General features: G+C 42.4%; 1 protein-coding gene across 1 annotated transcript in view; it reads right to left on the reverse strand.

Annotated features, from left to right (window-relative positions):
• Nucleotides 1-17,303, reverse strand: part of PPHLN1 (periphilin 1) — an 82,982-nt gene that overhangs the window by 689 nt on the left and 64,990 nt on the right. The gene's annotated exons all lie outside the window — the stretch shown is intronic.

A 17,303-nucleotide genomic window follows, 5' to 3' on the forward strand; every position in this document is an offset into this window, starting at 1 on the left:
ACCAAAGCAGGAACACTGCATCTAACTGAGTTTCCAGTGAGACACATTTGCCTCTCTTCTGGATTGCCTGATAGAAATGTCATTGATTCAGAACCACCTGGACACAAGAAGTAACTCTTACTTGAAGAAATGCCTTAAAAAGAGACATTATGTTCTCCTTGCAGCAATATTTAGTAAATAATGGGAGAGCAAAGTCCAAACACTAAACCAGGCTCTCATTGCTAACACATGTAGAATCGATTTAACCACAGTCTCAGTCTTTATACCAAATATCCACAGCTCTGTTATCTTTTCTAATACTTTAAATACAAGTCGTGTTGAAATTATTTCACCAAACTACGTTTGTTTGTTGGATACCTGTTCCTCACAGAAGCCCTTGACAAACAGGACTGTAATTAGTTTGACTGCTCTGGTGATTGAACTGCTAACGATAAGAGAAACCCTGGCAGTGATCTACATGGACCCCTCTGATCTTGTACTGCGGGGAGAGAAGAGTTTGCAAGTCAGTTATGAACCACAGTTGAGGAGAAGCAACTCCTCATCATCACTGCAAAGTTTCCCAAACAAACTCTATGTTTCAGGCCGTTTTCAAAGCGAGTCAGAGGCCTTTCAAATTGGATTTTCCCCCTCCCAGATCCCAGCGACGGTTATTGATCTAAACAGCCACCAAAAAAGGAACCTGTCAAAAATCTTCCAGCTGCCAGATGCAGCAGATTTTCCTGCCTCCGTGGCCAATTTCAGATTAGAAAGCACACCATCTTACTGAGAGAAGTAAGCTTTGTATCTCAGGACATTTTTGGGAGAGAAAGATGAAAGCCAAAACGTTGGTACTCCTCAAAGTGTGATTATCTTTCAGTACCGTGCGCGTGTGTTAGAGCTTGGCTTTTACAGAGGCGTGTGACCCGACCCTCCCACATTTATCTATCCTGTGGATACAAATGGTACAACTGTAGGCAAGCAATTTCACATTAGTAAAAAAGAAAGGGAAAAAAACCCCAATCCAGCCCCTCTCCCCAACCAAACACCACGACACCATATTATTCATCAGGACCAGTCCAAGGGCAGCGCAAGCAGACTTGTGTCAGAGGAGCAGCAAGAAAACCCCAACAAAAACCATTCTGCACACACAAACTATTCTGAGAAACACAATGATTCCACATGATGCCTTCAATAAAGACAGTTCTCAAATGTTTCATAGTATGTTGATATGCTCTCATGAGACCCCCACCTGGAGCACTGTGTCCAGTCCTGGAGTCCCCAACATAAGAAGGACATGGAACTGTTGGAGCAGCTCCAGAGGAGAGCCACAAAGATGATCAGAGGGCTGGAGCAGGAGCTGAAGACAGGCTGAGAGAGTTCGGGTTGTTCAGTCTAGAGAAGAGAAGGCTCTGGGCAGATCTTATAGCAGCCTTCCAGTACCTGAAGGGGCCCACAGGAAAGCTGGGGAGGGACTTTTGAGAAGGACATATGGTGATAGGACAAGAGGGAATGGTTTTAAATTGGAAGGGGGTAGATTTAGATTGGATATTAGGAAAAATTCTTCCCTATGATGGCAGTGAGGCACCGGAACAGGTTGCCCAGAGAAGCTGTGGCTGTCCCCTCCCTGGCAGTGTTCAAGGCCAGGTTGGATGGGGCCTTGAATAGCCTGGTCTAGTGAAAGCTGTCCCTGTCCATGGCAGGGGCATTGGAATTTGATGATCTTTAAGGTCCCTTCCTGTCCAAACTGTTGCATGATCCTACACTCTATAAAAATAGTTTAAAGTAAGACTCACTTTTCAAATGCTGGTTAGCAAATAAAGAAAACCCTTTGGGAAGAAACTCCTTCTCAGTGGGGATTATGAAGTCATAAAAAGAAGAACATGGCCCCAAACAAACTGGAGCTGAACATCTTAAATGGAGAGACAGTGTGTGTGTGGCATGTGCTCTGAGCTGGGGGTGGTGGTTCCTGCTTTGCGTGGGTCCTTCTCTGGTCATAAAACACCAGCACAAAAACCCAGCTCTCAGAGTTCATGTCCCACACTAAGTAAAACAAGGTACTTGCTAAGAGGACTTCAAACAGAGAAAATGTGAGTTGCTTTTTTTCCCCCCCAAGTCCTTCCAAGGAAGAAACGCTGTCTCTGATTAGCTGTATGACAGACAGATGGTATTTCACTTTGGATAACTCATACCTTTCAAGTACTTGTGGCATGCTTGCTAGCACCTCCACAGAGGGGTTTCTGAAAGGTTTTCCTCCCCAGACCCATTAAGTTCTGGGGGGAAACAGTTCAAGACTTCTCTTTTTTTTGGGGGGGTGAGGCAGGGGTGGGTGGGGAGGGGATGTATCTATTTATCCTATTTTGTCACCTTTGAAGTGGTCAGACCAAAGATGTACGAATGATATTCCACAGGTAAACAAGCCTGGTAACTGTCAGTCTTAACAGGACACTGTGCAACACCAGCACAAGTGAAACCCTGAGACTAACAGGGAACACAGAGACATCGCTTCTGCACGGGAAGGCACCCAGAGCTACAGCTGAAGGAAATGCTCTGCCTTAAATTGGTCTTCAAATTAATGGCAAACAGTGCTATCTGCTGTTTCTCTCTCACGCCACGAAGAACTAACCCAGATGAAGTTCTCTGACCCCAAGCATAGTAGTACTAGCTCTAACTAAGCATATTTTTCTTCAAAACCCTCACAAAAGAAGACTCGATAGAGAATCAGGGGAGCCACGGGTGTCGCTGCACCTCGAGTCAGAAGTCATCTGCTGTCACAACAATCTGGGGACTAAACTTCTTCATACAGGAGATGAACGTTTTCAATACTCTGTGACAAAGGGCTTTTAAAAAAGAAATAAATAGAACTGACCTAAAATAGGGGAAGAGGGCGAAGGTGGAGCAGGAAGGCACTTCTAACAAGAGAAAACAAAGGAAACAGCTCAGCTCCTCTAACAATAATTGAGCAATTTTCCTTCAACAAGCTTTCTACCCCAGCTGCTAATTCTGATCCTCCTGGTGCAATCTGCCTCCTTCCCAATTGTGCTGATAGGCCTCTTTGTATAGCTGCGACGTAAATTGCATCACCGAGTTGATCCCTTTTAAAATTACTTCCCCCCCTAAACAGCGCCATTCGGTGATTCAATTCTGAAACCAGATGCATCAGCACAACTCAAAGAGCTGTGAGTCACCATCGTGAAGGGGAAATAAATCCATAAATCAGTTTATATCTGAAGCCAGGGCACAACTACCAACCCTCAGAGAGAGAGAGAGAAGTTACTACGCTTTGCAGAAGGGAGTACAGATCGCCAACTGCAAGCATACCAATTACTGAATATATTAGTTAGAGCTTAATGCTGCAATCAACTGCTTGAAAAAAACTGTGAAAATGCTCAAAGTTCTTGAAGAAGCAGCTGGTGGTATCGTGTATTAAAACCCATCTTCCTTACACAAGAGGAGGTGGCGGCTATTTCTGGAAAGTAAGCCAAGAATGTGATGCTTGAGGAAGAAAGAAAACTGCAGAGACGACTTCAAACGAGAAAGGGGAAAAAAAAAAAGCCCTCTGTTGGAGAAGAATACTGGAAGAACTTGTGACCCAGCAAGGTTTGAAAATAAGTCTATCTTTAAAATTCCAGCTGATAGTGATTTTGAGCTCAGACCATGGAAAGCTCATCTGTAAACATCTGGAACTAAAACCTGAAAACGATTCCATGTGTGGGGAAAGCAAGAACAACATTTTTATACTGAAAAACAAGAAAGGGAATGACACCAACGACATGATTATTCTGCCTGATACATACGTCAGGTAATCCTGTAAACAGCTAAAGCCATGGGGTGCTCATTTGCCAAGGCCCTAGCACACTTTTATCCTCTGACCTCAGCTACAGCACCAGCATAATGGAAAGAACATGTAAGACTTCAGTAAGCAGATGAAGGAGAAGCAGAAGCAGCTGTTCTATTCCCAGATATATTTTTGTACTTATTTTATATACACACACATACAAAATATACATGTATAGCCTTGATTTTTCTCTGAAGGAGAAGTATACAAGCTGAATTCAAGCTCTCTTTGAAGAGTTTTCCAAATTCAGCACATCTGGCATCTGTGAGGTCAGAGGATCGCAGATATACCTACATTTATATTATTCTCACAGCATTTTTGCTCTTTTTATTCTTACACAATAATAGCCTGGACAGTCTAGCTGAGATCAACCCTTCACTGTGCAAGGCTCTGTATCAGCACTTGGGGTTTGTCTAGATGCAAATCTAAAGATGTGATGTGCCCACAACGTGTTAGTAGTGAACACTCCTCATATACTTGAGAAAACTGAAACAAAATTTGTACTTACAGCTGCTTAAACATAGTTAAGAGATGTTTACTTCCAGATCTAGCTAGAGCAATAGAGATGTTAGTCCCCAGGTTGGAGGTGATCAAGCCCTAGATCATTCACCAGGTTGAATGAAACTTTAGAGAACTCCCCCCATCTGCACCTGTGCCAGGTTTTCACAGTTAACCCCAAAGCACCATCAACAGTAGCATAAATGACAGTGTAAGACACTGACATGAAAGAGATGAAGGACACAACACATTCTCTTCTGGCTCAGCTCTGGGACTTTAACCTCTGATGGGGAAGAAAGAGGAGTAGAAGCAAGCAGGCAGGGGTTGCACATGTCCCAGACTGCTTGCTCTCTCCTGCAGTGATCACCTGAAAATGGCCTTGGCTTATACCAAAGAAAACACATTGAATGGCTCAGCTGATGGGTGGAAAGCACTGTCACCAAAACTTTGCTGTAAATCTGAACTCTGGGCACAGATGAAGTGCTACCTAGCTAGGGATTACCTTGATGACAGGTGGTCTACTCACTGACAAAGTCCACGTTATTTTTCTGCGTAGCACAGCCCCATGTTCTTCTCCAAAACTGTTCCCAAGCTGCCCATGTATTTTACACAACAGAGGTGTTGGACAAAATAAATAGCAATAGGAACAAATACTGGAACTTAAGATGTCATAGAATCACAGAACAGTTTGGACTGGAAAGGATCTCAAAGATCCCTTCACTGCAACAAGATGCAGCTCTCGGCAACCTGAGCACCTCTGCACAGTAAGTACGCAGCCCACCAGCAGCGCTTGTGAGTCAGTGCTCATCTGCAGAGATGCCTGTTCTCAGCTCCACATCTAGAGGGCAAAGACCTTCGAGGCTCAGCTCACACGGAGGAAGGAGTTAGGGCTGTGGCTCAGAAACCACGTTAAACAGCCTGCAACCCTTAGATACTAACTCACCCTTGAGAAGACTCAACATGCCCAGCAATCACAATCTTGTATCTAGTGATTCATGCAAGTATTAATTTAATATATTATCTTTCATAAGACAGAAGATTTCACTTACTAAGGGCACATTTCCCACAGGTATCAAATACCCCATGCAAGGGAGGAAAGCAGCGCCCTGCTCACTGCTAGCTGTTTGATTCCTGACACAGGCAAGGCTTGAACTTGCAGAGCACAAGTTTGAAAGCCGTACCACATCCCCTCCGGTCACCCCATTAATGAAAGAGCCAACCACTTCAAATTTCTCTTTGCTTCAATGATGCCCCAGGGCTCCTCTCCACCACAGAGATGCAACAGCTTTTGTTCCCCCAGCTAAGCCAGGGGAGCTGGGTTGGTATAGCCCCTCTGGTGGTATAAGCCATCTTATTACTTCCCCTCCTCAGCAGACCAAAAATAAGCCTGACAAAGCACTCTTCTGTTAACACAGCCACATCTATCCCAGGTCTTCCTGGTGTGGGTAGACAGACTATGAGGCGTAATTTGTCTTGTACTCCTGAAAGCTAAATGCTAAAGATTCTGTAGTGTAGATCTAGCTCTGGGCTGACTGCACACGCTGCAAGATGCTGCATTACAGCTGCACATATGAGCTCCAGCAAATTGGGAAATCACTATACATTGAATAACTCCAGTATTGCTAGTATCCCAGTATTTTGTCAAAGACATCCTTTAAAAGGCGTTATTACCTCTCCCCAACCCCCATCTTTTTAACTTATTTACACACCACCTTGGATTTCACTCAACCATGCAAATCAGGCTTTATTAAATTACCCCAAATTTTACTCTCCTTGACTACAATAAGCTAATCCTCTGCTGAAAGCCTGCAGAGAGGTTTTCATTACTGCAGAGGTGATGTAATTGCACTGTTCTGTCTATGAGTATCACAGATAAACCCATCGCTCCACAGCGCAAAGGACGCTCGGAACCGTCATTAAGCCACTCGCACAGAATCCTCATGATCAAGACATTGAAAACTGGTTTTCAACCAAGATGGAACTATTTTTCATGGCTACAAAAAGCTGAATCAAAGTACAACAAACTTAATACTTTTATAATAGTGATATACAATTTAGAAATTATAAATACCAGCAAGTCTACTCTCTTCCTTTCTTAAAAACACACCAATTTTTGCCTTGAATTTATGTAATAATTTCTGCACCCATTAATCAATGTGTTTATAAGACCAATTAGATATTCATTGAAATGCAAATGGGGGAAACAAGTTATTTAATCCACTATGCAATAATGAACAATTTCATGTTAATTTGCTGCTTACTGAAGATATGCAGAATATTAAAGTTATTTGCACTGAAATGCAATTCTGCCTCCCCTTCCATTGAAAGTTTCAGGTGCTCCATTTAATGGATTTCATCAGCTTTCACCATTTTTGGCATCTAAATACCTGGCTGAAAGGTCTGCTGGAAGTCCATCAATTCTGCTAGAAGCATGGAATTGATGCTGATGGATGTATCATTTTAAAAGATGCCTGAATTCTGACTTGAGCTCTGCTTTGCCCTCAAGGTCCAGGACTAGCAATGTGGGGGGCACAGCACAGCAGGGATGGGCACCAGGGAGGCCCCTGGGAGAAGCAGCTGAGGTATCCCCAGCTCCAAACACCCCAGGAGCTGGTTGTTGCTCCTCAAATGGGGCCACGGTGTTTCTGTTCACCTGGTCTGCAGCATCTTGCTTCTAGGACACAGCATCTCCTGAACATGTCTTTATTTATTTATTTGATTAAACTAATTTGAAGGAAGAAGATGCAGCCTAAACCAACACTGCTGAAAGGCTTCCCACTTTGTTTTAAAGTAGAATTGCACTATGGATAAACGAAAAGTGCTCTGTAAAATTGGGAGGGGTGGTTGTCTATGTCTGCAGTAAGAGCCTCTGCTGAGTTTACACTGAAAACCCTCAAGAGTTGGCTTGGGTGCCAAGACACAACTCTGGTCATTTCCACACTGTGTAATACACTGGGAAGAAAACAAGCAGGCCAATTCATTCACTTGCACAGGACAGAGAGCACTGCACCTCAGGAGAAGCCTGTGACTGCCCCAGGTGCCCAGGGCCCAGAGGAGTGTCCCAAAAGAGGCATGCTGCCTTGTCTTCCCCATGTCAGCCTCATCTTCCTCTGACTTCCACTGCACAGTGCCCTGCCCCTCAGCACTAATACTTCATCTCTGTAGGGAAGCACCACCTCTCCTCACCTCCTTTTTCCTTCCCTTCACCATCCAAACAAAAATGTATATGTTTTTGTGCTGATAAAGCAAAGATGGAACATCCAGGTTTTGTATGACACCGTTGAGCAGTCAAAAATTAATAAGAATAAAAAGCAATTAAAAAGACAAGTCCTCAACAACTGTAGCAAGTGCTTACAGCTCCAGTCACACAACAAGGACAAATTTGTGGAGCAAGGCTACATAGTTCTGAACAATCTCAGCAAAAGCCAGCCAAGTTGGTGCTATGTAGAAAACTGCTCCTATGAACTATTGAACTGTCTCAGCTCTCTTGTAAGGCAAAGTGAACAGGGAAAGCATCACATCCAAAGCATTCAGCACAGTGCAAGATAAACCTCAAACTGCCATGACTTGTCCTGCCTGGCAATTAAATTAGTCTCTGGGAAGTTCAGGAACAGAGTTCTCATTTATGAAAGCTTACATTTTCCAGAGAGCTCCCCATCCCTCTAAAATCACTGCAAAGTTTTCCCTAAGAAGCAAGAAGTTTACTTTAAATATATTGCTAGGAAATCCAGCTAGTTAATAATTTTTAATACCATGGAGGAGGACTTTGAGTGAATGCTTAAATGAACAAGAATTGATTCACAACAAAAACGTCCACGACTGCACACTTCATTTAACATCACATTTTGGCAACAGCGAGCGCGTTATTACTTCTTCAAGAAAAGTCTTGCTCAGTCAAGCAGAAGTAGCTCCCATATGGGAGAGCAAGGACTATTAAGTTACAGGGTTTTACTGGAGATAATTCTTTACTAAACCAATCAGACCACATAATAACAGCATTCTAACACCAACTACAGGCCCTTGGAGACCAGTTTGTGTGTGGCCGAGATTTCATAGGCTTCTTTACAACAGATGTGTTGGATGAGGGTAGTGTTACTTCATATATTAACTTGCGTGTTCCTTCAGTAGAGCAGCAGTATTAGCCTAAGTTCTACCTCTTACATATTCCTCTTATAGAAAGCGTGTGCCCCCTGCAAGCAGATGTTAAATCTGAATTAAAATAATCCAGAGCAATTACAATTTATCAGTTTCTAAACCTCTGATAACCTCTTAACGATTTCATCGTTTCAGCTCACCTATAAGAATACCCAGCCACATGTTTAAGAATGCCCAGCTACAAACAACGGTGCAGCTAAGTCCAAAAATTGCCTGAAAGAGCATCTTTTTCTACATCTATTGATTTCTCTCTGCAAGTCTAGAAACTGCATTTTCACAGGACCATAAATGAAAACAAAATCCTAAAATCTCTCCTCTCTGATGGATACAAAAAAAAAAATTGTAAAAAATCCCATTGCTTGGAACGCACCAGTTCAGGATTAAACAGGAAATAATCAGCTTTATGCCAAAGGAAGGACCTCGCCCTGCAACTTTTTATTTATAAAATACTGAATTGATGGAAAGCTATTTCCTAAATCTGCTCCCTGGTAAACTTATTGCTCCATCCAAAACAGGAAGGGTGAAGTTTATCTACAAAAGACTCTGTATATGTTAATTCTCTTGTTAAAAATGCTTTAATAGCTTTCAGTTATGTCCACTGAGCATAAAGGAAAGCGATAATCATTTAAGTTTCATCAGAATGGGCTGTACAACAACTGCAACAATTACACGACAAACCAATCTTCCTTGTCATAAAAACACACAAATATTTTTGTATAGAAAGTACAGTCGTTTACAATCTGCATGGATGGACAGTCTTCCCTCAACAAAAGTCCTCACACTTCCAACTTCAACAAACTCGATTTACTGAATTTGAGTTTGTTGAAATCAAACTTGCTCAAATTCAATTCCAAATTCAACAAATACCCTCAAGTTACAAATATTCTCAGATTCAAAACCATGTATTAAGAGAAAGCATTTATTTTTGTTAGCAGGCAAGACCATTTCATGCTGAGGTGTGCATCATCACCTCTATTTTCTTCAATGGCGCAGTGTAAATGAGCAGCTAGAGAAGACGACAAAAAACTACATCTTCCTTTTCCAATTAAAAGCAACTCCCAGCAGATCACTTGCACAATAAACTGGCAGCAACACTGTTGCTATAAACTCCAGGCTAGTGCATCGATGAGTTTAAGAACCAGCCCTTAAATGAGGCGGCTTTCACACCATCGCTGTCTAAACAGCAACTTCATTTATTTTTATTTTTTTCCCTTCTTTAAAGGTTAAAAGAGAAATATGCTAAAGCAGGTTTGGATATGCATGCCAAAGACCAGGGGTTTTAATCACATGTGCAGCATAAGGAATGTATTACACAAGATAAGTAAACTACTGAATGCAATGGACAATGCAGAAAGGCAAAGCAACAGCTGCAAGAAGAAATACAATTACTTAGATTACCAACATTTTATTACTTAGTTTATGTTAAACCTTAAGGTTTCTGAGAGTTTAGAATTACTTCACACATTATATTAGCCTCACAAATCAGTTTTATTAGTGCCTCAGTAACAGATCAAACTTTTTTCATGTCCAAGTCACGGTCCTGTCTCTATAGTCACTCTCAATAGTCACTCTCATCATTTACTTTAAGCACTCATTTCAAATATAAAATCAATTAGAGGAAAAAGTAAATTAAGGCTGTGTTTTTGAAGGCTGCTGTAAGCTCTCCCTGGCTTGTGAATAGATATCTTCTTCCATATGCAGTTGTGACAGCTGAAAAGACTATACCCCCTTCCCAGCTGTCACCATACCCATGCCAGAAACCATCACCCCACTGGTTTGTGCGAGCCAGCAATATATAATCTTACTCCTGAACCTCATTTTTAGGCAAAAATCAACCTGATCAAGCCACATGCTAGCACATCAGTTGGGCTGCAGGGAGGAATCGCCTGTTCTGGGGGAAGAGGGGAACAAGCAGTTGCAATGTCTAGAAAGGATGGTTATCTACAGCCTAACTAGTGTGTCCCATCTTCTGAGCTCGTCCAGGACTGGTCAGAGAACTGACCTAGGCAGACAAAGCACGCAGGATCTGTGCTGAAACACCCACCCATCTTTGTGTGCATCTTCAGTGAAATACAAACTATGTAAAGAAACAGAACATGCAGCTAGCAAAACGGCTGGGGGAGAAGCAGGGCAGAAAAGCTGCATGATGAAGCCTCATTTCTCATTGCAAATGTCCTCATTCCTTCTGTATTTTTAGCATTCAACACCCAAACTCTCTCTCCTTCTGAATTTGTTCCCACAATTCTAGCTATTTCTACTTCAGTTTGGAAGCAGAAATCTAATCTAAAAATTGGTAAAAAAAGAAAACATGTCTCTCCCCAAACAGAAAGCCACAAGGAGTAGAAATTGTCTTTTATGGTTAGTAAATCATCTGCCTTGGGGCAGTGATTACCAATTGTGGTTCCAAGGGAACATAGAGGGAGTCCTGCATTTGCTCAGTGGATGCCCCACTGACTGTATCCCACAGTACTTGGAATTAGTTAAGTCTGGGTTACAGCTCATAAGTAATACTGAAAGATCACAGCAATTAGCTGGTTCCAAAGAGCTTGGGAATCACCATTTTCAAACTGTCAACCGTTTTTCCATGTGAAGAACAAACCTATTTTGTACTTAAAAAGATCTTTTGAGACTAAGAACATTAGTCTATCTACTTCCTCATTACAGGTCTTTATTAATGAGGTAGTTAAGCAATGCTGCAGCACTTCAGCACAAGAACTGTTACCCATCAAACCCGTTAAAGGAATGCCTGCCCTGTTCCACCCAGCGTCGCAGAACGATTTCCAGAAGTTGTCTGTTGGGGTGAACTGACAGAGGACAGGCTGGGAACAATCCTGGCACGGTATGTGGACACCCTCAGGACTTTCTGAAGTGCTCGCTTGTCTTCAGGTCCTGGCATCCACTGAAAAGCTTTGATTCTTTTCAAGTCTGGCTTCAGTCAGTCCTTACAGAAAGTATTGTGACCAATAGAAGAAAACTGGGATCATCAAATACTGTTTGCTTTGTGTTGGGGTTTTTTGAGACAGTTTTTGAGAGCTTTAGCTCTGCATTATTCAGATAATTACAGACATCTGTGAATTGTGGTAACAGCACGGTGCAAGAAATCTACTAAATAAAAAAAAAATAAATAACAGAGACATTTCTAGTACTTGAGACTAAAATTAGGTTTGTAGAACTGTTCAGGCTCGAGAAGAGCTTTAAGTCCAACTGTGAACCCAGCACTGCCAAGTCCAGCACTAACCATGGCCATAAGCACCACATCTACAGGTCTTTTAAATCCCTTCAGGGATGGTGATTCAACCACTTCCCTGGGCAGCCTGTTCCAATGATTGACAACCCTTTTGGTGAAGAATTTTTTCCTCGTATCCAATCTAAACCTCCCCTGGTGCAACTTGAGGCTGTTTCTTCTTCTCCTATCACTTGTTATTTGGGAGAAGAAACCAGCACCTCTGGCTACAATCTCCTTTCAGGCAGTTGTAGAAAGCAGTAACCTCCTTTCCCCCAGACTAAACAACCACAGTTAGCTCAGCTGCCCTCATAAGACTTGTGTTCCAGACCCTTCACCACCTTCATTGCCATTCTCTGGACACGCTCCAGCACCTCAATGTCCATATAGGGAGGGGCCCAGAACCAAACACAGTACTCGAGGTGCGGCCCCACCAGTGCCAAGCCTGGCTGGCCACAGTATTTCTGATACAAGGATACCAGACTCAGTCCTCTTGGAGTTACTTTGTGAAATATCTCATTTACTCCAACAGTAAAACTGATTATGGTACCAGTCCTAGGTTACTAGTAACAATAGTAAAACCATGTAAATTAACAAGTCAAATTAAAAAAAATGAGCTAGAACAAATCAGTGGCTGCCCAGCAGTTCTGCCAACTTCCTGAAAGTTAAAGATTTGTTGAGTATTACCAGCAATGCTATGAGTTGTGGTCTGAGATACAGTAAGTTCTGGCTCTGGGCAACTCTCCAATGTGTAGAGCTTCACTCTGGCAAATCATAGAGACAACCAACGGCTGGAGGAGTTGGCCCCTCAACTAAACACTTCATAAAATTTCAAATTACCACCACCACCATGATATTTTGAAGTTCTCCTGAAATAATTCATAAATCTATTAGTATCTGCAAACATATTTATTTTGCCATATTAATCTTTAGAGATATTGTCCTGGTTTTCAGCTGGGATAATTAATTTCTACAAGAAGCTGGGAGGGGACACAGCCAGGATAGGTGACCCGAACTAGCCAAAGGGATACTCTGTACCATGACATCATGTTCTGTCTTTAAAGGGGACTGGCCTGGGAGGATGGGGTCAGGCTGGGCATCAGGCTCTGGACAACGAGCAAATGGCATTGTATATTACCCATGTTGTATATTCTCTTAGAACTACTGTTGCCCTTATTTTCCTTCTTCCTTTGCTGTCCCAGTAAATTGCCCTTATCCCAAGACACAAGTTTTACATTCTTCTTCCAGTTCTCCTCCTCATCCTACCATGGGACAAGAAAGACTGATCAAGTGGCTGCATGATGCTCAGATCCAGCTGGGGCTGAACCACGTCAGTCCTTTTTGTTGCCCAATGTGGGTCTCAGAGGGTTGACATAATGACAGATCTGACCAGAGCATGTTATAACAACGTTCTTACACAAGCTTATCTTATTAGATAGTCACTAGTCACAAAGGTGTTTGGTTTGTTCATGGGGTTATGGCATGTAAGCCCTTACTTGCTGGATGTATTCCCTGTGGCACTGCTTATCACTGCTGGGAAAGGGGTCAGGATTCTCATTCTGTTGTACTGTGTGATACTGACTTAGCACATCATAACATCAGCGGTCATGAGGTCAAGTTGGTACTTTATGTGGCAGTGCTGTCATGCCCGTACCTCAGATGCCATCTGTCATAATTGATTAATAATAGCACATAATCTATGGCAAAGGCGGTGGCGGGGGGGAGGACGGGGGGCAGAGGTGAAGATATGCTCACTTTCTCCTGCTCTTTCACCTCCTGCCTTCCCTTTTGGCTGCTTACAATTGCTTTTGAAAATTCTGAATACCCTTGGGATGCTCAAGCCAGTGTCTTCCTCTCATTTTATCTCCTGAATGCGTTCCAGGTCTTGTTTAGGGTTACAAACATTGTTTTAAGAACACCACCCAGAGATCTTCCCTGAGGCTGGATAGTTGGGGGTGGTATGGTGTGTGGGAGAGCATGGGCAGGTCCCTAGAGAACTTCTCACTCCTATAGGTTTGGAACCTCATTCCCAAACAGCTACAGGACCCTGATGAAGTGACAGAATATTTGAAAGTAAAATGCTGTACTAGGGAGGCACGACTCACTGCACTGTGCTGGGCTCTGACCACTATTTACCAAATCTGCTCGACAGTACGCAGCAACCTCAGAGGGTAGAGAGGGAAAACAGACCAACAGGCACAGCGGCGACCCCAACCCCGGTGACAGGCACTGTGGCTGAACCAACCTCTGCCAGTATCAGTTGCCTCTATACAGAAGAAATACACCCAAGAATCAGTTTGTTTTGTAAGGGATGAAGAGGAACCAGGACCATCACGAGAACAGGAGGAAGAGGCAGAACCAGAGATGACAACCCAATCCCCATCTCTGAGTGAACTGTGAGACAGACGAAAATATTTAAGCCTCCATTCAGGTGAGCACATTGTTACCTGGTTGCTCTGGTGCTGGGGTAACAAGGCCGGTAGCCTGGAATTAGAAGGCAGGGAAGCCAAGCAGCTGGGATCCCTAGCTAGGGAAGAGGCATTGAGACAGCCGTGACAGTGCTCACTATATAAAGGGGCCTGACTGGGGAGAAGTCACTGCTAAACCATGACAGATACACAGGCCATTGTTTGAACAGTCTAAAATAATTCACTTTAGGACAGACACCAAAGTAAATAATTTCCAGTCAAACAGCTAAAGTCAAGGGAAAGAATAAACTAATAAGGAGGCAATACAAAGGAAGATCTAAACTAGATAATGAAACTGGAAACCACAGAACTATATATGAAAGTATTCATTGAATAAAATGTACTGTTACAATATAAATAAACTTTTTTATGCTGTATCACTTAGCAGAATAATAGCCTCTGCTGGTAATGTCTACTGATGCTGGACTGATACAGTGTGTTTTGGATAAGAACAGCATGGAAAGAGAGCAGTGAAGTCTCTTTAGATAAGCAGAACTGAACAGTTTACTGCCTAAGATAAAAATAGGTTGCCAAAGGTCAAACACTTTAATGCAATAGCCAAAAGAAACAGTACCAAGCCATTTACCTTTTAACCTTGCTCCATACAAGATTACCATGTGTTCTCAAAGATACAGAATAGACAGGGGTTATTCGTACAAACATATCCTGAAAAATAAGACATTCCTCCCTTCATGCAGGCTTTCAGCACATGGGGTTTTTTTTAACAAAACAGTTCATGCTAATAAAGATCTGGCTGAACTATACTGTCTGGAAACAGAATTAAATGAGGAAAAAAGATTTCATTATTTAGAACACAGCAAGCCAAATTAAATTAAAAAAAAAACCCACTATGAAAATGAGTGACATTTTTTTCATTTCATTTAGAAATTCCAGTGGGGTTTTGGGGTTTTTTTAAAAAAATCACATAAGGGTATAAAGTTTGCAAACTTTCTGTTTTCAAATAAGCTACTAAGACATTTTGCTATTTCAAGGCTTAGCATGGAGAACAAATTCATTGTTGCTAAGCAAATGATTGTTTCATTTATTTGAGTTCCACAGACTGTGTAAAATTATAACAGTAACAGTTACATTTTTTTAAAAATGTTGCTTGTACAGAATAAATCAGTAGCTTACTAACACTTTCCATTTGCTGGCTGAAATGCACTGAAATCAGATTTTAGAAATACTGCTTAGTTTTAACAGGATCCATCCTCTCACTTCATCTTCCCTCAGCTCAGTAGTAACCTCCCATTCACTTGCCCATCCCCCCTTCACTTTCTTCTCCCTAGTTCTCCACTGCTCAGCAAACTACACTGCGGACAAAGTCACCTCACTTCTTCCTGCTCCAAAGACCCTACACACATAAGAAAGGACCCAGGGCTACCTCTACCTTCACTTGTGCCACCCCAGCTTTGCCAGAGACGTCGCCATTCCTTTGGCGAGTCTTCACTCCAGCTCTCATGCAACCTCGCTCTCTGAAAAATCAGAAACTCACTGAAAAATATGTCAGGTCAGTTGAATTATCTGAGCATCTCTGTGTTACCTGGCAACATAAATGCATGTGCATTTCACACATCTCTATCAAAACATGAAAACATAAACAAAAGGTATCTTTCATAACTAAATGGAAACATTATTTAAAGAATGGAAACAAACACTGCCCACTGTATACATTATGTACTTAATCTTCCAGAACTTTGGCATTTGTTGATGACAGGTTGACCATGAGCCAGCAGTGTGCCTAAGTGGCTAAGAGAGCCAATGGGATCCTGGGGTGCATCCGGAGGAGTGTGGCCAGCAGGTCGAAGGAGGTGATCCTCCCCCTCTACTCTGCCCTGGTCAGGCCCCACCTGGAGTATTGTGTCCAGTTCTGGGCTCCTTGGTATAAAAAGGACAGGGATCTCCTGAAGAGAGTCCAAAGAAGGGCTACGAAGATTATTAAGGGCCTGGAGCATCTCCCCTATGAGGATAGGCTGAGTGAGCTGGGACTGTTCAGCCTTGAGAAGAGAAGACTAAGGGGGGACCTAATTAAAGTTTATAATTATCTGAAGCAGGGGATGCAGGGGGAATCAGCCAGCCCCTTTTCAGTGGTCTGTGGAGACAGGACAAAGGGCAATGGCTGCAAGTTGGAGCACAGAAAGTTCCGCACCAACATGCAGAAGAACTTTTTCCCAGTGAGGGTGACAGAGCCCTGGGACAGGCTGCCCAGGGAGGTGGTGGAGTCTCCTTCTCTGGAGATATTCAAGACCCATCTGGACGCCTATCTGAGTGATATGTCCTAGGGAGCTGCCTTGGCAGGGGGGTTGGACCCGATGATCTCTCGAGGTCCCTTCCAACCCCTACAATTTTATGATTCTATGATTCTATAACATATAATAAATCAGTTCTAAGTAATACAGTAAAAAGCTACTTTACCAATTACACATACGTGAACAACTGATAATGAAATGAACTGCAAGCGTCCCAAGGAACACTTCTATCCTTACGTAAATAAAAGCTTACCTGACACTAGACATTGAGCATCCGTACTCAGTGTACGTGTTAAATGACCTTTTCTCTTTTAAAAAAGTCTTAGCTGATCCACAATGGACAAAAGCAAGCTCAGCACTTCACCCCTAACAGACCTCTGTGTATCTTAATATAACTCTTCAGTAATATCCACATATGTTCTTCAAGAACAGTCTTACTATATAGATATGTACAGATAAGACAAGCCACGTTACCACAAAGGCCCTAAACTTTCAATAATACCCAGTGTAATTTTTAACAAAAGAGTTCTAAGTGATCAAATCCTGCTTTTCCTAAAACAGAAAGGAGCATTTTCGTGATAGATGCTGTGATTCAAGAAAGGGAACAAATTGGTCCATATGCACAGAAAGGAAGAGAGGACTGTGCTGCAAAGCAGATGTTACATTCCTGCAAGTCCCCGAAGTACAGCAGAGGTCTAAGACAAGCAGGGATTTACTTTACATTTTCACTGTACTGTCAAAAATACCTACAGGCAGAAATTACGCTTCTCCCATCAATTAAAAAAATGTATTTGGACCAATATAAATGAACAAGGAGGGAATAATCTTTACAGTAGGTGAGATATTTCTCTTTGGAATCACTGCTCTGGCTGCTTACTGACACACCTACACAAATT

This window comes from Gallinula chloropus, assembly GCF_964237585.1.
Source record: "Gallinula chloropus genome assembly, chromosome: 1".
In the NCBI taxonomy this organism is placed as follows: Eukaryota; Metazoa; Chordata; class Aves; order Gruiformes; family Rallidae; genus Gallinula; species Gallinula chloropus.